Source organism: Chelonia mydas, chromosome 2, assembly GCF_015237465.2.
Source record: "Chelonia mydas isolate rCheMyd1 chromosome 2, rCheMyd1.pri.v2, whole genome shotgun sequence".
NCBI classification, from domain to species: domain Eukaryota; kingdom Metazoa; phylum Chordata; order Testudines; family Cheloniidae; genus Chelonia; species Chelonia mydas.
The window spans coordinates 193657600-193681461 of NC_057850.1; the positions used below are offsets into that span (position 1 = coordinate 193657600).

Genomic DNA, 23862 nt, shown 5'->3' on the forward strand with positions numbered 1-23862 from the left:
GGTTATTCCAAATTTGCTGGGAATCTAAAAGCTGGTTTTGAGGGCTTTTGCAGAAGTCTTTGCCTCTCACAAGAGGAAGCATGTGGCTCTTCAGACAGCATTAACCAAAGAAACTGCTCACTTTAAGTAGTACTTGCACTAACAGTAACAAGGCATACACAATACATTATACACTTATCGATGGTGGGTTTAATTCTACTATTGGCTGTTAAACTCTGAAAAATGGAAACCCAAATCTTGACAGTGACAAAGGCAGATCAGACCATCACAAATAACAACCAAGTAACCAGTGACCTTTAAATCCTCTTAGAATAATCTACATTCTTCCGCATCCCTAGTGAATTTCAAAACAGGTCATACCTCCCAGGGATCTAGTGTCTGGATCTACATAAGCTGCAGGAGCAAGAATTGTTTTGATGCTCCTAAATGTGAGGAGATAAAGCATGTCCTGTATGACATGCTGTTGAACAAGCCCCAAGTTTTGATGAATCATAGAATCATAGAATATCAGGGTTGGAAGGGACCCCAGAAGGTCATCTAGTCCAACCCCCTGCTCGAAGCAGGACCAATTCCCAGTTAAATCATCCCAGCTAGGGCTTTGTCAAGCCTGACCTTAAAAACCTCTAAGGAAGGAGATTCTACCACCTCCCTAGGTAACGCATTCCAGGGTTTCACCACCCTCTTAGTGAAAAAGTTTTTCCTAATATCCAATCTAAACCTCCCCCATTGCAACTTGAGACCATTACTCCTCGTTCTGTCATCTTCTACCATTGAGAACAGTCTAGAGCCATCCTCTTTGGAACCCCCTTTCAGGTAGTTGAAAGCAGCTATCAAATCCCCCCTCATTCTTCTCTTCTGCAGACTAAACAATCCCAGCTCCCTCAGCCTCTCCTCATAAGTCATGTGCTCTAGACCCCTAATCATTTTTGTTGCCCTTCGCTGGACTCTCTCCAATTTATCCACATCCTTCTTGTAGTGTGGGGCCCAAAACTGGACACAGTACTCCAGATGAGGCCTCACCAGTGTCGAATAGAGGGGAACGATCACGTCCCTCGATCTGCTCGCTATGCCCCTACTTATACATCCCAAAATGCCATTGGCCTTCTTGGCAACAAGGGCACACTGCTGACTCATATCCAGCTTCTCGTCCACTGTCACCCCTAGGTCCTTTTCCGCAGAACTGCTGCCTAGCCATTCGGTCCCTAGTCTGTAGCGGTGCATTGGATTCTTCCATCCTAAGTGCAGGACCCTGCACTTATCCTTATTGAACCTCATCAGATTTCTTTTGGCCCAATCCTCCAATTTGTCTAGGTCCTTCTGTATCCTATCCCTCCCCTCCAGCGTATCTACCACTCCTCCCAGTTTAGTATCATCCGCAAATTTGCTGAGAGTGCAATCCACACCATCCTCCAGATCATTTATGAAGATATTGAACAAAACCGGCCCCAGGACCGACCCCTGGGGCACTCCACTTGACACCGGCTGCCAACTAGACATGGAGCCATTGATCACTACCCGTTGAGCCCGACAATCTAGCCAGCTTTCTACCCACCTTATAGTGCATTCATCCAGCCCATACTTCCTTAACTTGCTGACAAGAATACTGTGGGAGACCGTGTCAAAAGCTTTGCTAAAGTCAAGAAACAATACATCCACTGCTTTCCCTTCATCCACAGAACCAGTAATCTCATCATAAAAGGCGATTAGATTAGTCAGGCATGACCTTCCCTTGGTGAATCCATGCTGACTGTTCCTGATCACTTTCCTCTCATGTAAGTGCTTCAGGATTGATTCTTTGAGGACCTGCTCCATGATTTTTCCAGGGACTGAGGTGAGGCTGACTGGCCTGTAGTTCCCAGGATCCTCCTTCTTCCCTTTTTTAAAGATTGGCACTACATTAGCCTTTTTCCAGTCATCCGGGACTTCCCCCGTTCGCCACGAGTTTTCAAAGATAATGGCCAATGGCTCTGCAATCACAGCCGCCAATTCCTTCAGCACTCTCGGATGCAACTCGTCCGGCCCCACGGACTTGTGCACGTCCAGCTTTTCTAAATAGTCCCTAACCACCTCTATCTCCACAGAGGGCTGGCCATCTCTTCCCCATTCTGTGATGCCCAGCACAGCAGTCTGGGAGCTGACCTTGTTAGTGAAAACAGAGGCAAAAAAAGCATTGAGTACATTAGCTTTTTCCACATCCTCTGTCACTAGGTTGCCTCCCTCATTCAGTAAGGGGCCCACACTTTCCTTGGCTTTCTTCTTGTTGCCAACATACCTGAAGAAACCCTTCTTGTTACTCTTGACATCTCTTGCTAGCTGCAGCTCCAGGAATGGAATTCATATGTAATTTTAAATACTTTATTGGTAGGGTTGCTCCCCTTTTCACTGCGCTATTTAATTACTATCTCCAGAAACAACATGCCTCCTCAGAGAAATGACTGAGTCTTGTCTTCGCATACAGCGCTGCAGCAGCACAGCTGCAACCATACAGCTGTAGCACTTTAGTGAAGACGCTACTACGCCAATGGGAAAGCTGCTTCCGTTGGCGTAGTTAATCCAGCAACTTGAGAAGCAGTAAATATGTCAACAGGAGAACCTCTCCCATTGACCTACTGCTGTCTACAGCCAGGGCTAAGTCGGTATAATTATGTTGCTCGGGGTGTGGGTTTTTCACACCGGTGAGCAACATAGTTATACTGTTATAAGTTTGTAGCGTAGACTTGGCCTGAGGTACTTATTGTTCTGATATTCAAGAGTACAGAGGATACTTCAATTCTGGAAAATTAGTACTTTTCCTTGATAATTTTCACTATGCAAATATTAGCAGGGGAGGTTAAAGGTTACAATCCTCAGATTTATAAATTTTGAACCTGGGGTTTTGCAGCCTTTAATTAAAATAAGTTTTAACAACTGATTTATGTTAAACCTGCGCAACTCCTGCAGTTAGAGAAAGCTTTAGATCCAAGTCACTGTTTGTCAAGGGGCATGCAGGAATATGGTTGGGGGCAAACGGTGTAAGAAAAAGAAAGACTAAAACAGAGGAGGACAAACTGATTGCTTTATTGTAGAATAAACAGAATGTGTATAAAATGGAAATTATGAGCTTAATGCAAGTTTTAGAAATGAGTAAGAACAGACATCTTGGGTTGGACTAATGGTACACCTACCCCAGTATGCTGTCTCAGACTGTAGCCAGTACCAGATGCTTCAGAGAGAATGAATAGAAAAGGGCACATTTGAGTGATCCATCCCCAGTTGCCAAATCCCAGTTTCTGGCAGTTGGAGGTTTAGGGACACCCAGAACATGAGGTTGCAACCCTGGTTGTCTTGGCTAATAGTCGTTGATAGATCCATCCTCCACAAACTTAGATAAGTCTTTTTTTTAAACTCAGTTAAACTTTTGGCCTTCACAACATTCCGTCAATGACTTCCACAGGTTGACTGTGAATCATGCGAAGAAGCACTTCCCTGGGTTTGTTTTAAACCTGCTGCCTATTAATTTCATTAACTGAACCTTAGTTCTTCTGTCATGTGAAGAAGTAAATAACACTTCCATATTTGCTTTCTCCATAGCGCTCATGATTTCATAGATCTCTATCATATCCCCCTTTAGTTATCTTTTTTCTAAGATTAACAGTCCCAGTCTTTTTAATCTCTCTGCTGATACATACCGATAATCTTTTTCATTGTCCTTCTCTGCACCTCTTCTAATTCTAATACATCTTTTTTGAGAGGAGGTGACCAGAACCTGTCACAGCATTCAAAGTTTGGGAGTACCATGGATTTATATAATGAAATAATATTTTCTGTCTTATCTATCCCTTCCCTAATGTTTTGTAACATTTTGTTAGCTTTTTTGACTGCCACTGCCCATTTAGCAGGTGTTGTCAGAGTACTATCTACAGTGACTCCAAGATCTCTTTCTTGAGTGCTAAGAGCTAATTTAAACCCCATCATTTTGTATGTATCGTTACAATTTTTTTTTCTAATGTGCATTACTTGGCATTTATCAACATTGAATTTCAACTGCCATTTTGCCACCCAGTCAAGTAAGACCCTGCTATTTACCTCTCTCCACTGTGAAAACTTACCATTTCTTCCTAACCTTTGTTTCTTATCTTTTAACCAGTTACTGATCCATGACAGGACATTTCCTTTTATCTCAAGACTCCTTACTTTGCTTAAGAACCTTGGATAAGGGACATTGTCAATGGCTTTTGTAAAGTTCAAGTATACTATATCCATTAGATCAGTAGTTCTCAACCAGGGGTACATATACGCCTGGAAGCACGCAAGGTGTTCCAAGGGTTACATCTACTTATGTATATATTTGCCTACTTCTACAACAGGCTACATTAAAAGTAGGACTGTCGATTAATTGCAGTTAATTGCATGAGTTAACTCAAAAGAATTAACCACGATTAAAAAAATGAATTGAGATTAATCACAGTTTTAATTGCACTATTAAACAATAGAACACCAATTGAAATTTATTAAATATTTTGGATGTTTTTCTACAATTTTCATGTTTATTGTATTCTGTGTTGTAACTGAAATCAAAGTGTATATTATTACAAATATTTGCACTGTAAAAATGATAAAAGAAACAGTATTTTTCAATTCATCTCATACAAGTACTGTAGTGCAATCTCTTTGTTGTGAAAATGCAACTTTCAGATGTAGAATTATTTTTGTTACATAACTGCACTCAAAAAAACGTAAAACTTCAGAGCCTACATGTCCACTCTGTTCTACTTCTTGTTCAACCAATCGCGAAGACAAACAAGTTTGTTCACATTTACAGGAGATATTGCTGCCCGCTTATTTACAACGTCAACATAAAGTGAGAACAAGCATTCTCATGGGACTTTTGTAGCCGGTATTGCAATGTATTTATGTGCCAGATATGTTAAACATTCATATGCCCCTTCATCCTTCGGCCACTATTCCAGAGTACATGGTTCTATGCTGATGATGCTTGTTAAAAATAATGTGTTAATTAAATTTGTGACTGAACTCCTTGAGGGAGAATTGTATGTGCCCTACTCTGTGTTACCTGCATTCTGCCATATATTTCATGTTCTAGCAGGCTTGGATGATGACCCAGCACATCTTGTTCATTCTAAGAACACTTTCACTGCAGATTCAAGAAAATGCAAATAAGGTACCAATGTGAGATTTCTAAAGATACCTACAACACTCGACCCAAGCTTGAAGTGCCTTCCAAAATCTGAGAGGAATGATGTGTGGAGCATGCTTTCAGATGTCTTAAAAGAGCAACACTGATGCGGAAAGAGAATCGGAACCACCAACACACACACACACGCACACACACAAAACCACCAACCTTCTGCTGGTGGCATCTGACTCAAATAATGAAAACAAACATGCGTTGGTCCGCATTGCTTTGGACTGTTATCAAGCAGAACCCATCATCAACATGGACACGTCCCCTGGAACAGTGGTTGAAGCATGAAGGGACATATGAATCTTTAGTACACCTGGCAACGCTGGCTACAACAGTGCCATGAGAATGCCTGTTCTCACTTTCAGGTGAGATTGTAAAGAAGCAGGCAGCATTATCTCCTGCAAATGTAAACAAACGTGTTTGTCTGAGCAATTGGCTGAACAAAAAGTAGGATTCAGTGGACTTGAAGGCTCTAAAATCTTACATTGCTTTATTTTTGAATGCAGTTTTTTCTACATAACTTCATTATCTTTCATAAAAAGAGACTGCACTGCAGAGCTTGCATTAGGTGAATTGAAAAATACGATTTTTTTTTTTTACAATGCACATACATAAAGTGAACACTGTACACTTTGTATTCTGTGTTGTAATTGAAATCAATATATTTGAAAATGTAGAAAACATCCATAAATATTTAAATAAATTGCATTCTATAATTAATAGAGTGATCATGCCATTAATAATTTTTAACCATGCAATTAATCGTGATTATTTTTTGTAATCACTTGACAGCCTTAATTAAAAGCACTAGTAAATTCTGTACAAACTAAAATTTCATACCATTATTTGTTTATACCGCTCTCTACACTATACACTGAAATATAAGTACAATATTTACATTGCAATTGATTTTCACCATACAATTATAAAATACATGAGAATAAGCAAGTTTTCAGTAAGTATGCTGTGACACTTTTGTATTTGTGTGTGTGATTTTGTAAGCAAGCAGTTTTTAAAAAAAGAGGTGAAACTTTGGGGTATGCAAGACAAATCAGACTCCTGAAAGGGGTACAGCAGTCTGGAAAGTTTGAGAGCCACTGCATTAGATCATCCATGTCCACCTGTTTGACAAACCCCACAAAGAATTCTAATAGATTGGTGAGGCATGATTTACCTTTACAAAAGCCATGTGGACTCTTCACCAATATGTCATGTTCATCCATGTGTCTGATAATTTTGTTCTTTACTATAGTTTCAACCAGTTTGCCTGGTACTGAAATTAGGCTCACTGGCCTGTAATTGCCAGGATCATCTCTGGAGCCTTTTTCAAAAATAAGTGTTACATTAACTACCCTCCAGTCATCTGGTGCAGAGGCTGATTTAAGCAATAGTTTGTACACCACAGTTAGTAGTCCTGCAATTTCATATCTGAGTTCCTTTCGAACTCTTGGATGAATATCATCTGGTCCTGGTGACTTCTTACTGTTTAATTTATCAGTTTGTTCCAAAACCTCTATTGACACCTCAATCCTGGACAGTTCCTCTGATGTTACCTAAAAAGAATGGCACGGATGTGAAAATCTCCCCCATACCCTCTGCAATTAAGACCAGTGCAAAGAATTCATTTAACTTCTCCGCAATGGCATTGTTTTCTCTGAGTGCTCCTGTAGCACCTTGATCGTCCAGTGGTCCCTGTGATGTTAGTGACATGAACTGTGACCGTATAGATCATTATTGCAACCAGGGTCGTCTGGTTGCACCAGGTCTTGTACAGAGGAGATCAAGTGGGGTGTCTATGGAAAGGCTGTAGTTTGCTGGTTATGATTATGCTGTCTGTATGTGTGTATCATTTTTGTATTTGAAGTTATGAATATTGGCTATGTACTTGCATCTCAATGTGTTTGATTCTAAGTAGCCTCAAGCATTTGGTCAGCTTCTTGAGAAAGGACTATTCTCAGTAAGTGCCCAATCAAGATACACTTAACTGATAACGGACTTTGGGAGATGGTAATCCACATCTGGGCTTTCCTGGAACCATTTAAACTAACATATAAACAATGGCGTCGGCCTGCAAAAAGCTGAATCATTGATGGACGTGTGACTTGCCTGAGGCTACAAATGCCATCTTGTTGCTGTGACTTTGCACAGAAGAACAAAGAGGTTTCCGCCCATAAGAGAGCGAACACAGGAGGCCCTGGAAGCCTCTCCATTTTGTCTTCAGCTAGCTTAAGAGATGGCCTCTCCACCCCAAAGAGATGCCTGAAAGAAACTGGAACAAAGGTCAGTAACTACGGGGGTGTGAGGGATTGCTGGACCCAGACTAGGAAGGAGTCTAGTCTGTGACAGAAGCTTAGTGGAACATTTCTGAGGATGAGATTTACCTGCATTCAGTTTCTTACTGTATTAGGCTTAGACTTGCGTGTTCTTGTTTTATTTTGCTTGGTAACTTTGAACTTTGTTCAAACACTTTGTTCTGTCTGTTGTTACTTGGAACCACTTAACTCCTACTTTTTATATTTAATAAAATCACTTTTGCTTATAAATTAAACCAGAGTATGTAATTAATTCCTGGGGGAGCAAAGGAGCCATGCATCTCTCTCTATCAGTGTTATAGAGGGCGGACAATTTATGAGTTTACCCTTTATAAGCTTTATACAGAGTAAAACTGATTTATTTGGGGTTTGGACCCCATTGGGAACTGAGTATCTTGGTGCTAGAGACAGGAGCACTTTCTCAGCCATTTTCAGTTAAGTCTTCAGCTTTTGGGGGACATGGTTCAGATCTGGGTCTGCATTTGCAGCAGGCTAGCGTGTCTGGCTCAACAAGATAGGGTACTGAAGTCCCAAGCTAGCAGGGAAAACAGGCTCAGAGGTAGTCTGAGCACATCAGGTGGCAGTCTCAAGGGGTTTTCTGTGACTCAACCCTTCACAATCCCCACGGATTATTTAGCAGATTTCCTGGTTCTGATGTACTTAAATTTTCTGTTAGTTTGTGTGTCATTGACTTGTTGTTCAAATTCTCTCTTAGTCTGCCTTATTATATTTTTACACTTGACTTGCCAGAGTTTATGCTCCACTTTCCTCACTATGGATTTGACTTCCAGTTTTTAAAGGACTCCTTTTAATATCTAACCACCCCTTTTACTCTGCTGGTTAGCCATGGTGCCACTTTTTATATTTATTTTTTTTGGTTCTCTTACTGAATATCATTTGCTCTTGAAAAAGAGAGAGAAATATATGTCTCTTCTAAGATAAAAGCTACAAATGTAGCTTCTTCCACAGACTGTAAAAGCGCCTTCTATTTAAACAGTAAATTCCCAAGTGACTAATCCTCCCTGATAGAGATGAAAGCAAGCAGCTTAAGTGGAGTGTAACCCTCACAGTTTTTATATCATGCAGGTGCACAGAACAGTCATAGACTTTAGAGCCAGACAGGACCATTACATCTGACTTCCTGTATAATCACAGGCCATTAAATTTCACCCAATCACCTGTGTATTGAGCCCAATAATGTAAAGAATATCTGCCAGAATGGCATTCAGTCTTCATTTCAAGAGATGGAATATACATTGGTAGTTTGTTACCCTCCCTGTTAAAACATTCTGCCCTATTTCTAATTGGAATTTGTCTCTCTCCACCAAATTAGAATGCCTTTTAGTACCTGGTATTTTCTCCCCATTAATGTACTTATACATTGTAAATCAAGTCTCCTGTGTGTGTCCTTTTCTATAAGAAAAACAGACTGAGCTCAAAGTCCCCCACATAAGGCATTTTCTCTAGCCCTCAAATAATTTTTTGGGTCTTTTCTGCACTCTCCAAATTTTCCAAACATCCTTTTTAAAAATCTGTATCCCAGAACTGGAGGCAGTATTCCAGTACTCGTCTCTCAAATGCTATATACAGAAATTAAATCACCTCCTTACTTCCACTCTCCTGTTTATACATCCAAGGATTGCAATAGCCCTTTTCGTCACACCATCACATAGGGAACTCTTGTTCAGTTGCTTGTCTACATAACCCCTAAAGTCTTTTCACAATCACTGCTTTCCAGGACACAGTCCATTATTCTGTAAGTATACCTTCCATTACTTATTCCTAGATGTATAAATTGGCATTTGGCTGTATTAAAATGCAGTTTTTCCCCCTCAAACAGGCCCAGTTTACTAAGCCTTTCAGATCGCTCTGTATAACTGCCCTGTCTTTACCATTTTTTCCTCATTCCTCCAGTCTTTGTGTCATCTGCAAATTTTAATCAGTAGTGAATTTTATTTACTTCTAAACTACTGATGAAAATGTTGACTAGCATCAAATTTAGTATCAATCCTTGCAGAACTTCACCAGAAAAATCTCCCTTGACAACTACTTTGAGAACTGTCCATTAGCCAATTCTGAATCTAGTTCATGTACGCTCTCTTGACATTGTCTAGTGCTAATTTTTAAATCAGATCATGTGGGACTAAGGCAAACACCTTATAAACATTTAACTATATGATGTAGATGTAATAACCTTTGTCAACCAGACTTGTAATCTGATCCAAGAATAAAATCAGGTTTGTTTCATAAGACCTATTTTCCCTATACCCATGTTGACTGGCAATAACTGTATTCCTATTCTTTAATTCTTTATCAACTGAAGGCCACTTCAGCATTTTCATTATTTTGCCCAGGACTGATGTCAGGCTACTAGGCCTATAGTTCCCAGGTCATCACACTTGATCATTTTGAATAGTGTCACACCATGAGCACTCTTCCTATCTTCCACGATAGTTTTAAATGAATTTTGGAACCATGTCAGTGGGCCGGAGATCTTGTCAGCCAGTTCTTTTAGGACTCTTGGGTGCAAGTTTCCAGAGCATGCTAATTTAAAAATGTTATCCCTAGCAGATGCTGTTTAACATCCTTCTTAGTTACTAATGGACTGGAACATATTTAATCATCCTCATGTGATACGAGCATATCGTCCTCCTTCTTTCAAAATACAGAACAGAAATGTATTGACCACTTCTACCTGTTCTGTGTCATTAACAATGTTACCATCTCCATCTAGTAATGGGTCAAAGCCAGGATTTCTTTTGTTCCTGCCAAAACAAAACCCTTTTTGACCTTAGCCATGAATTTTCCCTGATATCTTTAGCTTTCCATATTTATTTTCTACACTTCATAGCAATCAGCATAAATTAGAAGTTATCTATTTTCCCTATTTTCCATTTATGATTAGGATGATTTGTGGAATCGGTTAAAACTTATGAATTCCAGTTTGATTTTATAAACGTTTTATTCTTATATCTTGTGTCTGTTTCACTATGTACTGTCTCATAGTCCTTGTTGTGACTGTTGGTACCTGGGGGAGGGTAGGGGGGGAATGGGACACACAGATTGCTCAATTAGCACAAACTGCAAAGAATGGGAGAGCCAATCCTCAGAACTGGTGGTTATTTTAATCATTAGATTCACCAAGCTAGCAACAAAACAGCTTCTACAATTGCTGTTTTGCTTCTATTACTTCTTACTGCCTTAAAGCAATAACTGCTATAGACCATCAGACCAGGCGGATGAGGTGGACAAGGCTTTCTTCAGGCAACTAACAGAAGTTACTAGATCGCAGGCCCTGGTTCTCATGGGGGACTTCAATCACCCTGATATCTGCTGGGAGACCAATACAGCAGTGCACAGACAATCCAGGAAGTTTTTGGAAAGTGTAGGGGACAATTTCCTGGTGCAAGTGCTGGAGGAACCAACTAGGGGCAGAGCTGCTCTTGACCTGCTGCTCACGAACAGGGAAGAATTAGTAGGGGAAGCTAAAGTGGCTGGGAACCTGGGCAACAGTGACCATGATGAGATGGTCGAGTTCAGGATCCTGACACAAGGAAGAAAGGAGAGCAGCAGAATGCGGACCCTGGATTTCAGAAAAGCAGACTGACTCCCTCAGGGAAATGATGGGCAGGATTCTCTGGGAGAACAACATGAGGGGGAAAGGAGTCCAGAAGAGAGCTGGCTGTATTTTAAAGAATCCTTAAGGTTGAAGGAACAACCCATCCCGATGTGTAGAAAGAACAGTAAATATGGCAGGCGACCAGCTTGGCTTAACAGTGAAATCCTTGCTGATCTTAAACTCAAAAAAAGAAGCTTATAAGAAGTGGAAGATTGGAAAAACGACTGGGGAGGAGTATAAAATATTGCTCAGGCATGCAGAAGTGAAATCAGGAAGGCCAAACAACACTTGGAGTTGCAGCTAGCAAGGGATGTTAAGAGTAACAATAAGGGTTTCTACAGGTATGTTAGCAACAAGGTGGTGGTCAAGGAAAGTGTGGGCCCCTTACTGAATGAGGAAGGCAACTTAGTGACAGAGGATATGGAAAAAGCTAATGTACTCAATGCTTTTTTTGCCCGTCTTCACGAACAAAGTCAGCATCTAGACTACTCCACTGGGCAGCAAGTATGGGGAGAAGGTGATCGGCCCTCTGTGGAGAAAGAAATGGTTCAGGACTATTTGGAAAAGCTGGACGAGCACAAGTCCCTGGGGCCAGATGCGCTGCATCCAAGGGTGCTAAAGGAGTTGGCGGATGTGATTGCAGAGCCATTAAACTTTGAAAACTCACTGCGATCGGGGGAGGTCCCAGAAGACTGGAAAAAGGCTAATGTAGTGCCCATCTTTAAAAAAAGGAAGGAGGAGGATCCGGGGAACTACAGGCCAGTCAGCCACACCTCAGTCCCTGGAAAAGTCATGGAGCAGGTCCTCAAGGAATCAATTCTGAAGCACTTAGAGGAAAGTGATCAGGAACAGTCAGCATGGATTCATCAAGGGCAAGTCATGCCTGACTAATCTAATTGCCTTCTATGATGAGATAACTGGCTCTGTGGATGAGGGGAAAGCGGTGGACGTGTTATTCCTTGACTTTAGCAAAGCTTTTGACACGGTCTCCCACAGTATTCTTGACAGCAAGTTAAAGAAGTAAGGGCTGGATGAATGGACGATAAGGTGGATAGAAAGCTGGCTAGATGGGGCTCAATGTGTAGTGATCAATGGCTCCATGTCTATTTGGCAGCTGGTATCAAGCGGAGTGCTCCAAGGGTTGGTCCTGGGGCCACTTTTGTCCAATATCTTCATAAATGATCTGGAGGATGGTGTGGATTGCACCCTCAGCAAGTTTGCAGATGACACTAAACTGGGAGGAGTGATAGATACGCTGGAGGGTAGGGAGAGGATACAGAGGGACCTACACAAATTAGAGAATTGGCCCAAAAGAAATCTGATGAGGTTCAACAAGGACAAGTGCGAAGTCCTGCACTTAGGATGGAAGAATCCCATGGACTGCTACAGATTAGGAACCAAGCGGCTAGGCAGCAGTTCTTAGAAAAGGACCTAGGGGTTACAGTGGACGAGAAGCTGGATATGAGTCAGTGTGCCCTTGTTGCCAAGAAGGCTAATGGAATTTTGAGCTATATAAGTAGGAGCATTGCCAGCTGATCGAGGGACTTGATCATTCCATTCTATTTGGCCTTGATGAGACCTCATCTGGAGTACCGTGTCCAGTTTTGGGCCCCACACTACAAGAAGGATGTAGAAAAATTGGAAAATGTCCAGCAGAGGGCAACAAAAATGATTAGGGGGCTGGAGCACATGATTTATGAGGAGAGGCTGAGGGAACTGGGATTATTTAGTCTGCAGAAGAGAAGAATGAGGGGGGATTTGATAGCTGCTTTCAACTACCTGAAAGGGGGTTCCAAAGAGGATCGTCCTATTGACAGCCTCCTGACGGCAGGTATTCTTGGGTGAAGCATTGCGGCTTTGAAGTAAAACCTCCAATTTCCTATGTGCACACAGGTAATTAGTGTCAAGTATCAGGGGGTAGCTGTGTTAGTCTGTATCCACAAAAACAACAAGGAGTCCGGTGGCACCTTAAAGACTAACAGTTTTATTTGAGCATAAGCTTTCGTGGGTAAAAACCTCACTTCTTCAGGTAATTAGTTGCATTTATTAGCATAAGGTAATTATCCATTAATCAATTCATAGACAGTTTACTACCAACTTCAAAGAGAAATATAGACAATGATATTATTACACTCAAGTAGCATCTTAATGTTAATATACCCTTTTGATCTCAATCAATAGAATATAGTGACAGGAATCATCTGGTTACATTGTTAACCTCTAACAAGATATAAGTAAACACAGACCACTACAATCACTATCTTCTTCCAGTTCTTTAACAATACAAGTTTACATTTCAAAGCTCTAGTCTATCTAACATGGCTTTGTTAGCTATTTTGTAGGAATAGCCTTAATTACCATTTATATACTTTTCTAATGTCTTTAAAAGGTAGAACTTGGGTCATTTAGTCTGCAAGTTGCTTAACCCTTTCTAGCCCAGTGTCACACTTGTGCTAAATAGCAGAGGAGTGACACCTACAATCTGTCTTTGAGAAAGACAGTTAAGGGTCACTAACTAGTGAATAGACCTGGCCCAGACAGAATAATACGATGGCTGATGGATTTCAGTTCTGTCCAAAATTCTCTGCAGAGGGGTGGCGTTTAGATAGTGAAAAATCCACTCACAGCAGCACAAAGAAACCAGGTGTTAGTACAGACCTTTTAAAAAACATGAAGGCTAAGAAGTTGAGGAATTCAGAGGGACTCCCAGAGACACAGAGGAAGCTTCCTAGGAGAGATGGCATGCTTTCATAGCAGAGACTGAGGTCTTGTTTACCTACAGACTAGGCAAGGAAAATGGAAGCTAGATGACCTGGGAGAAAGTCTTACTCCATGATTTAGAGAAGTCATGTACAGGCAGGGAAAGATCTTGATTCCTCAGAGGACTCTGATGTAAGCCTAGAGAATGCTCCAGAGTTGTGAAGAAACAGAAGCAGGGAAAAAGCATGTAGGGTTATTATTTTTGTCTGTATCTTCTGTGCAGAGTAATTTTGTTTAGAAACCTTTTCTAAGCCTTTCTTTTGCATCTGTTTGCTTCACTTTCCATTTGTCTCACAAATTAAACTGTATACTCAGTGTATCCACAAGACTGAACTCTGGGGAAAAGTGTGCTTAAGCTAATGGGGAAATGGGCATTTTCATGTCAGCACTGGTCCTGGGGCCTAGGACACCTGTTTCCGTGAAAGGGGTAACAGACACAGCCTGTGCCCAGGTAATGAACCAGAGAGGCCAACAGTGCCGGGGGGCGGGTGAGAGAAAGAACTACAACCTACTTAGTCCAATGGAAGCTTAAGGGAACATGGCTCTAGCCACTGGAACCCAAAGACAGCAGCCAGATGAGCGTGCAGCAAGTGGAGCTCTTTTAGGGCTGTGTGCAACAGTTATATATTGATGGTGTATTTGCTCATACTGAATGTCATCAGGACATGATTAAGGTTAAGATTTTGTCACAGGAATTTTTCCATCAAAGTCACAGAAAGGTCGCGAGCAATGAACAAAAATTCATGAAAGCCCACAACCTGTCTGTGTGTGGGCAGGGGCAAAGGGGCTGAGTGCCACTCCAGCCACTGGGGGCACAGGGCTGACAGCCACTCCAGCCCCACTGTTTCATGCCCTAAGGGCTGAAGCCAAAGAAGTCACAGAATCCGTGACCTCCATGACAAAATCATATCCTTAGTCATGATCACTAGCCAACCACTAACTTTCAGTCTAATGAGTAATTCATCTTTATCCAGTGAGGTCTAACACAGCATTATGCCACCAAACATTAATATTTGGCTGAAAGAGTAAAGGATACTGATAAGATCTAACCCTACCTCAAAAGAAAAAAAAAGGAATGTGAAGATTTTCAACTGCATAGATTTACAATAGTATAATATTATGAATCAGCTGTTTTGCCAGTTTTGAGGTAATTGATCAAAAACACCAGTTTTGAACACCATGCCCCAGACCTAATTTTAGAAAAGAATTGGACAGACCTGGCAGGCCTATGACTTTTTCCATTTACAAGTAGTACAGACTACTTTGCTGCATCTCTATGTTTAGTAGTGGTTCTTCTCTCCACCACTTATCATTGCCATTTCTAACTCCATTTCTTCCTTTGAACTATACAAAGTCAACGCACAATTTGTAAAATTTGGCCAATTGTAGCTACTGTATTATGAAACCTGAAGAAAGCTATGAAATATACCTTTGATACACATTTGACTCAAAATGTTCATGAAAATATGTCTTTATAGTAGGCTTGCTTCACCTTTTCTCAGTATTGCAAATTTGCATTATGTAAGCTCAAAGCAATCTGAAGCAAAAACTACCAGATGGTGCTCATTACACCTCTACAACAGTCATTTATTCAACCAAAAGTTCCATTATTTCTTTATAGCATCTCAGCATAAATGGCTACTAAAATTAGACATTACCAGTACTCATCAGGATAAGAAAAATATAAGTATATATTTATGTACTCACATGAATATCCCATCTAGATCACTGCTATAGTTGCGCAGCCTCACATCACTATGGTACTGTGTTATTTACTAATCATCTCTGCATGTTTTCCCTTTGAAACATTGTTCTAATGCTGAGCTATAACAAACCATGTATGGTTGATTATGCTACTCCACTAACAATTATAAGTTGGCCCTTTTCCATTTCATTTGTTAAAAACTTCATTAGTCATAAGTTAAGCTACTAGAGCCATACAGAGTGTTAAAGCCTTACAATTTTGTATGAAAATGTGTAGCAGTACAAAAAACCCTCTAAAATTTTGAGCTCATTGGCTGCAGGAGTATATCACACATGAATTAAATTATCTGAGGAAAAACAGAAGATAATAGACTAAGTCACTAATAAATTGCCTTCCTACAAAGCTCAACGTCACTAGCAAGCTGTGTAGACAACAGAATACAGGAAAGTCTTTTGTTAAAAAAAGCTATACAAAACATGTTCACATTAACTAGTGATTTATCTTTAATTTCTGAAATCTTAAAACTGTTCTAGAATTTTTCCCTTTACATACTTTGTGAAAGTATATCTGGCCACACTCACACTTGGTGTAATTCCACTGGATTCACTGCAGTTACATCAGGTTTGATGTTGGCCCAATCAGGACATCACTTTTACATATCTAACAACAAAAATCACCCGTAACTGACAATTTTCTTGCTGCAGATAATATTTCAGATATACAAACAAAAGCCTTCATGTGAATAAAGTCATTGTGGTTGCGTGGAAGGGAAACAGCTGCATGAGTAGCTAAATACAGCCACCACCACTTCAAAATAAATCACATCAGCAATTCCCAAGGCTAAGGAAGACCCCTGCAGCATTATAATTTTCATACCGAGGAAAAAAAATAAACCTTCCAGACTGGCAGCAAGAGGAACAAAGCTGCTGCATCCTTTTAAATTAAAATACTTGAAGAGGAAGAACTACTTTTAATTTGAATGCCCTAGGCTACAGAGGATCTGTAAGTTTAGGGCAATCAATTCCAGACTGAAAAACCATACAACTGCACTTTGGTTACACATCACCAAGAAGTCAAACAGTCATACCCAATCCCTCAGAATGCTGTGCAGTTACCAGGGTTACAGGAAGCCAACCCAATATAATGGAGAGTATTTTAGTTTGTTTATTTATATATATGTTTTGATATATGTTTGGTTGTTTACAGTATGTTTTAACAGTGATATAGTGTTTTGGTTCTAGGAATCAAAAGTGAACTTCACAATGAATATGTGACATGTACATAAAGAATGCAAAATAATCCAAATGATTTGCAAGTTTTAGCATAAATTATAAAAATCATTAATGAGTCAGTGAAGTTTGTTCACACTATGAGAAGAGAACGTATAACGGAATAGTATAACTGCTAAAAACAGGCACAGACATAATAAAGAAACTAGTTTTTGTTGAGATAAGGAGCTGAAGCTTAAAGCAACCGCTTCCCAAAGTCGTTCTGGCAGAATCCCATTTCCTGTAGCACTGTGAATGTTTGGCATATTACTACAATGGCCATTACAAATATTTATACACAGTGATAATTTTCTAGTTAAATGAAACGATAAATAAAAAGAAAATGTAGATATTTTGGTTGTGTATATATGCACACACCATATTTTGAGTTCATCTACATACTACCTGAATAATAACTTATCCTCCTTAGCTGAGCTGAGCACGGATTGACAGACTGCTTCACTCCTCAGAGTGACAATTAACCTTGATACCAGTCTGCAAACTGCTCTGTACTGGCAACAGAATAAAACCATGATCATGATCATCATCATCTAAACCAAAGATTCTACTGAAATTGAGAGAGCTGTCATCCTTGAGCTATTTGTATTTAGTAAGGAGCAACAAAGATGGTTAAAGAACATCTTAAATGCAGCATTCTACACCCACTGTGTTGTGGGCTTGTGAAGCTGTATATCTGGCTCCCAGAAACTATTACATACAAATGCAAAGCACTCAAAATTAGTGTGTTTTATAAATCAAATCTCTCTTGAAGCTTCCTAACATAGGAGGTCATTATACCTGAGTCCTGCATTCAAATGATTTATGCTACAACATTTTCTGGTGGAAATGTGATTTTCAAGTTGACTGTGTTGCTTCAATGGAGATTCGTGCATAAATTACATTAGTTTCCCCACCCATATGGCTACTCATGGCTAACTGATTTTGTTTCTGGAATGTTACGTTTCAAATTGGTAATCTTGCATTTCGGTTCTGTGCCACAAAACTCAAAATATGCTTCTTGCATCAGTACCTAATACACTGGGCTCATCGATTCTTTGGGAATATACACAGGCAAACCGGGTTAGATAGTTGTGCCCACAATTAAACTCTATATTCAAAAGGTGCTTTTTCCTCTTACAACTAGGCAGGTAGGCAGGCAAAGAAAATTGAGTCATCTTATCTAAACATTTCCCACCTTTAAACTTGTAAACATTTTCAATCACTTGTCACTGCAACCATTTGCAACAGGACAATTCCTTTTTGTGATATGTGCATGGTGAGTCAGTGTTTTACTACAAACAGGACATTCCTGTGAATAAGATGTGGCAGTAAAGCGAGCCCTCTTTTAGAAATATTTTTGAAAACAGATTTGTTTTGTTGTGGATAAAATAAAACCTAATATAAATAAGACAATCAGCTAATTATGTTTTCCAGGCTGGCTACTTCCTCTGAGGCAAGCTGTGGCAAACCCTACACAAGTGCCCCAGGATAGGGAAAGGCAGGATGAAGAACTTGCTTTTTCCACACACATGCTAGCAACAAAGTGACTTGAGGTCCGAACTTTTGCTCTGGACTAGCACCAGTGGTAGCTTAGGGCCAGGGTTCCTTACAACCAGCCAGCAGAACTGCACTTTCATAGAGGACAGCATATGCTGCTTTTTCTTCTTGGATGACTGAGGTGTACCGTGTATTCACAAGAAGAGTTTTGACTGAAATGAAACAGTATTTGACCCGGGAACTCCTGGTGCAGGAAGATGCCCCTGTGCCATTCCAGAAAAGGTCATGGCTAAAGCTTTATATAGTACTCACACGGTAACAGCCAGCCACTTTAGTCAATAAATAATCTAATTGGGACTTGTCATACATTTTAGAGAACACACCAGTTGAAATACCAGTAACTACCAATTTTAGTTTGGCTAATAAATCTGTATAAATTTACAGGACCAAATTCAGACCTAATTAACTGCATTAACAGTTCCCGCCCCAACAATATTTGACCAATGCCATCCACTGTTAATTACCACTGTATTAATTTGTTAATATTAAGAAAAGTTAAATGTGCATGTAGAACAAGTATTGAACATTTATTTACAGTGAGTTGTATATATTCCATCAACCCATTTTTAAAAGTGAAAGAAAATCACCTAGGAATAGGGAACACACTCATTTAAGTCACTTAGTACATTTAAGAAGCCAGTATTATTGTATTGCATTTTGTAGTATTCCCAGACCCAAACTATGCTAATATGGCATTAAGGTTGAAAGCAGATGTCAGCCTGTAATATCAGTCCCACTGAAAAGAGAAGAGAGCAGCCATTTTGAGTATGTCTGCACTGCAATGTAAGCCCAGGGTTAGTGGGACACAAGTCAGCAGACCCTTGGTCAGAGAACCCAGGACTTGACTGTCTTCACTGATTGCCAACCCTAGGTTAAGAATTTTCTACCCTGTGGTCAAACACAGGGCTCTGGCATCCACACTGCAGCATGCAGACCCAACTCAAACCAACCATATCCCAGACTTCCTAGTACCCTCCTGAAATGTGGCCATTCTAGCCCTCTGGCTGTGGCGCAGCATGGAAAAACTCAACTGCCCACCCTGCACGTTACGGGAAGTTTGAACAGACCGCCAATACATCCTGCCAAGCGGTAATTTTGGTCTGCACGCTCCCCTCCCAGAAATATGGAAGCACCATGTGAAGAACTTCTCTTCCTCATGCTTTCACTCCTGTTTCCAGAAATGCGTAGAGCTTCCATGAGACACTGGTGGACTTTTCAGTGATGTTTTCTGACCCACCAAAAGCACTTGACCGAGGGTCTCAAAGTCCCGGCCTGCGGGCTATCTGCAGCCCGAGAACCTCCACACTGCGGCCGCGGAGGACAGACACATGCAGACACACTGCCTGCAATGTCGGCTGCATGCGCTGCCCCCGCAGCTCCCAGAGCGACAGAGATACCATCACTAGTTGCCTGGCAGAGTCAGCCACGGAGGCAGCATCATTAATTGCTGGGCAGAGTCAGCCATGGAGGCAGCGTCACTTTTTCCCCCACAATGAATATAAACAAGTCAAAATACCGAACACAACTATCTGAGCCACACCTTGCTGCAATCCTGAAGGTTTCAACTGCTCAGTCACTGAGGCCAAACATCAAGAAACTGAAGCGTTGCCAGGTGTCTGGAAAACACTAAAAACTCTCTGGTGAGTGAAGAATTGAATAAAGTTGTATGACAGTTATTTTTTCTAAGAAATTCTAAATAGAAAATACAATATAAACGTTTTCTTTTCTGAAAACCATCTTCAGTGACACTATTGGACCGCTGGGAGGATTTGAGGACTGGCACTGGTCCTAAGGTAAACTGAGTTTGAGATCCCTGCACTTGACAGAGCTTATGACTGGAGGAGGAGGAGGAGGAGGATGACGAGACAGACATGGCAGACTTGAACTGGTTGATGCTGCTTATGACACGCTGCATAACCGCTGATGCCCTCTACGTGGACGGGCACTTCTGGAGCAGGGCTACAAGCACAGACTGGGTGGACCACATCATCTTGCAGGGCTGTCCAGAACTTTAGCATGAAGAAAGCTGCATTTCTGAAGCTTTGTGAACAGCTTGCCCCTACCCTCCAGCATAAACACCTGCATGAGGACAGCCCTGCATGACCAAAAGTAAGTTCCTATAACCGTCTGGAAGTTGGCTACCCCAGACTGTCACAGTTTGGTGCTGGAAATCTGACTGTGGTAAAAGTGGTGCTGAAGGTTTCTGAGGCAATCAGAAGTGTGGTTTATCCCAAAGTAGTGGATATAAAAGATATCCTGAAATAATTGCTGGCTTTGAGAGAACGGTTTCCCAGCTGCACTGAAGCCATTGATGGAGCTCATCTGCCCGGAGTTTTCCCTCCTCAAGGAGCTCCTGAGAACATAACCAAAAAGGGTACTGCTCCATTGTTATGCTGGCCCTTGTGGACCACAGAGGTTAATTTATGAATGTCCACGTGGGCTGCACTGGGAAAGTTCATGATGCCAGGGTTTTTTTTGCCAATCGAAGTCTACATTCATGGACAGGCTGGGACTATTCTCATGAAATGACATTGTCAAAAATGGAGTTACTGTCCCCATCATTATTCTGGGGCACCCTGCCTACCCTCTTTTGCCTTGGCTTATGAAATCTTACCCTGAAGATGAGATGCCGTGGCAAAAGAAGGTTTAAATTACACTCTCAGCAGGTATAGAATGGTTGTTGGATGTGCTTTTGGCAGATTGAAATCCCACGGGAGATGTCTACAGACCCACTTGGATTCCAGTGTCAATGCTGTGCACAAAGATTATGCAGAGCACAGCAGAGCACAGTAATGCAGAGCCAGAGATGAGCCATTTCCCCTATGAACGGAACTATGACCATGATGGACTGCTGAACTGGTACACTCGGCCAGAAAGTGCACCTACCAGAGGTAAAGCTGGATGCACCCAGTCAATAGAAGGCAGTTTCCTGAAGAACAATGTTTTTCAGCGTCTGCTCATGGAGAAACTTTTAGTTATGAAGAATAATAGAAAGAATGACCATTATTCCTTAAAACTTATTTTAAAGTGCCACACACCTACTGTACCAGTTCTCCTTAAGAGTTGCCTCTGCAAGCTATTTTTAAAAAATTTTTTTTAATACAGACTGCCTAAATTGAGGTTACCCCGAACAAAAAGGTCTGATACAGAGTCCTAAGTTTCTTTAGGGACCTATTAAAATTTAACTAGAAACAATGAATTTACTTTCAAATTCTCAAGTTCATTCAGTACTCAAATAGTAACGGTTGTTCTGAAAATATACTTTTTCTAACATAAAAGTAGTTGAATCCCCTGATTTAAGTGCAAAACTCATCTTAATCAAAACTATGGAGCCATGATCTGTGCCTCCATAATATTTACAGCATTAAGAGCCAAGAGGGTTCAGAAAGCATGTCATCACTCATCTGTAGCCTTCACTACTGTCACAGTAAGGATCTCAAGTTAATAAAGGCCACATAAATAGTGCTTTGTGCAGAGCAGACATTAAATTATGTATTTAATGATAGATTCCACCCTCGCCCCCAAAACAGAAACAATTGGCTCATTACCATTTTGTTAACGTTAATCAGAGGAAACTTCAGGTTCTGGCATAAATTTAACTACAGTATAAGAGGTAATATTTAAGACACATAATGCCATACCACACAAACAAGAGCTGCCATATGTGAGGCATTGCTAAGCATGGTTTCTATTAAGATAGCTGATATACAGTAACTGGCTCCTTGCCAACTAACATGGAAGTGTTTAAAGAGCTCTGTTTAATCCAGTTCTATAGATTTGAAACAAAAATAAATTAAAGCGCTGTAAGAACTGCTAGAGTGAAAAATTAAAGGCATATAAATGAGTGAAAAAATTGTAAGGGTAAGTGATTATTTCAAGGAGATATCTTAACTGTAATTAGCAACATTTGGTATGTGTTAAGCTACAATTCAAAGCTGTGGCCAATTAGATACCCCCAAAATCTTGTAACAAAGCTGCAAATGTGTAAGGAAAGCACAAATAAATATTACTGCACATCAGTTTACACAAGGAAAACAGTAAAAAGATCTGATTCATATTTAATTTGAGATGCTGAAAAGTATCTTTATTAGTTTGTCAAATTCTTGTTTCTGAACTGCCACTTTTCTTCCAAAGCACTATGGAAAATAGGCAATACATTCTCACTATTACTGTAAACACATGTTTAACATATTCCAGGAATAATTCAAAAGTTATAGCATTGTCTTAGGGATGCTATGATTGAATATAGTGTCTCGTTTTCTGATTTTAAAAATAAAACGTTTAGGGATTTATAACTGCAATAAAAATTACTCAGTACTGAAGCTTGGTATGCAAGGTCTGAGCAGAGGACGAAAATGTTTTTTTATGTTTTCATAAAAAGTCAGGTTTCCTTCATTTTATGACTGACAGGTGAAACACACACACCCCCATTCATTCACATGTGCGCACACAAAATTATTTCAGATGTTCTTGTAGGTTCTTCCTAGAAAGAAAAGGATTTTAAAATATGAAATTAAGTACACAGTTCAAAATCTGCTCTCAAACATACATGTGTGGTCCCACTTAATTTGGCCATGCAGCGAGGTTCTGTGCTGTGCTATCAGAGGCACAGCACAGAAATCAAGACCTAGGAGGTGAGGAGCAGAGGTATCTTTAAGCCACCTTTGCACCCTCCAAGCAGGGGCTGTCATGGCCCCCAGTATAACTTAGCACAATTTGTTTTCATGTTTACTCTGAGAAAGGATATAAACCAATATCCATAGATGAAAAGTACTGACTGGCCCTAATAAGACACATAGCATGAAAAACTATTTTTCCTAACTTATAACAAGAGTGCAAGTCTAATAATGTCAAAGAAGGTGCCCGATCATAGCTGTATACATTGAATTTGGACAATGCTATGGTTTAAAAAAAAAAAAAAAGCTATGGGAAGAGGGTTTTTTCATCCCTTATTTCTGCATAAACAAGGCACTGATGTTTTAAGTCCAGAAGAGTAACTATGGTTTATTGAAAAACTACTTATCCAACTATACTGTCAACCTTATAAGCAGAGCCAGAGGAAGTAGGTTTCATTTTTTTCCTCCTAACACTTACTAGACAACTAGTAGTATACACAAGTCTAAATATACTGCTAATACAAGCATGGACACGTATAAAGTGTGAAGGAGCAGTAACTACTCTACAGTTTATGTCAATGCTAGCTACCCATTAAAGGCAGGGTTCAAACAACCTTCCTCTATCAGAGTTCCACAATAAAAAAAAACCTGTCTTCCTGGAATGTTACATGCCACATCACATCCCAGGGCAGACTTTTTAAGAAAGCTTGGGGAAAACTTCTAAAGCCAAATAAGTGGTATTTACAAGTTGTGCATTTAAAAGTGTCTTTTGTTTCCTGATAACTACACAATTATGTGGCCTAGGGACACCAAGTTCGCTTCGTTTGCCTTCCTGAGAAG

General features: G+C 40.4%; 1 protein-coding gene across 2 annotated transcripts in view; it reads right to left on the reverse strand.

Annotated features, from left to right (window-relative positions):
• UBE2E2 (ubiquitin conjugating enzyme E2 E2) overlaps nucleotides 1-23862 on the reverse strand; it is a 335608-nt gene that overhangs the window by 273946 nt on the left and 37800 nt on the right. The gene's annotated exons all lie outside the window — the stretch shown is intronic.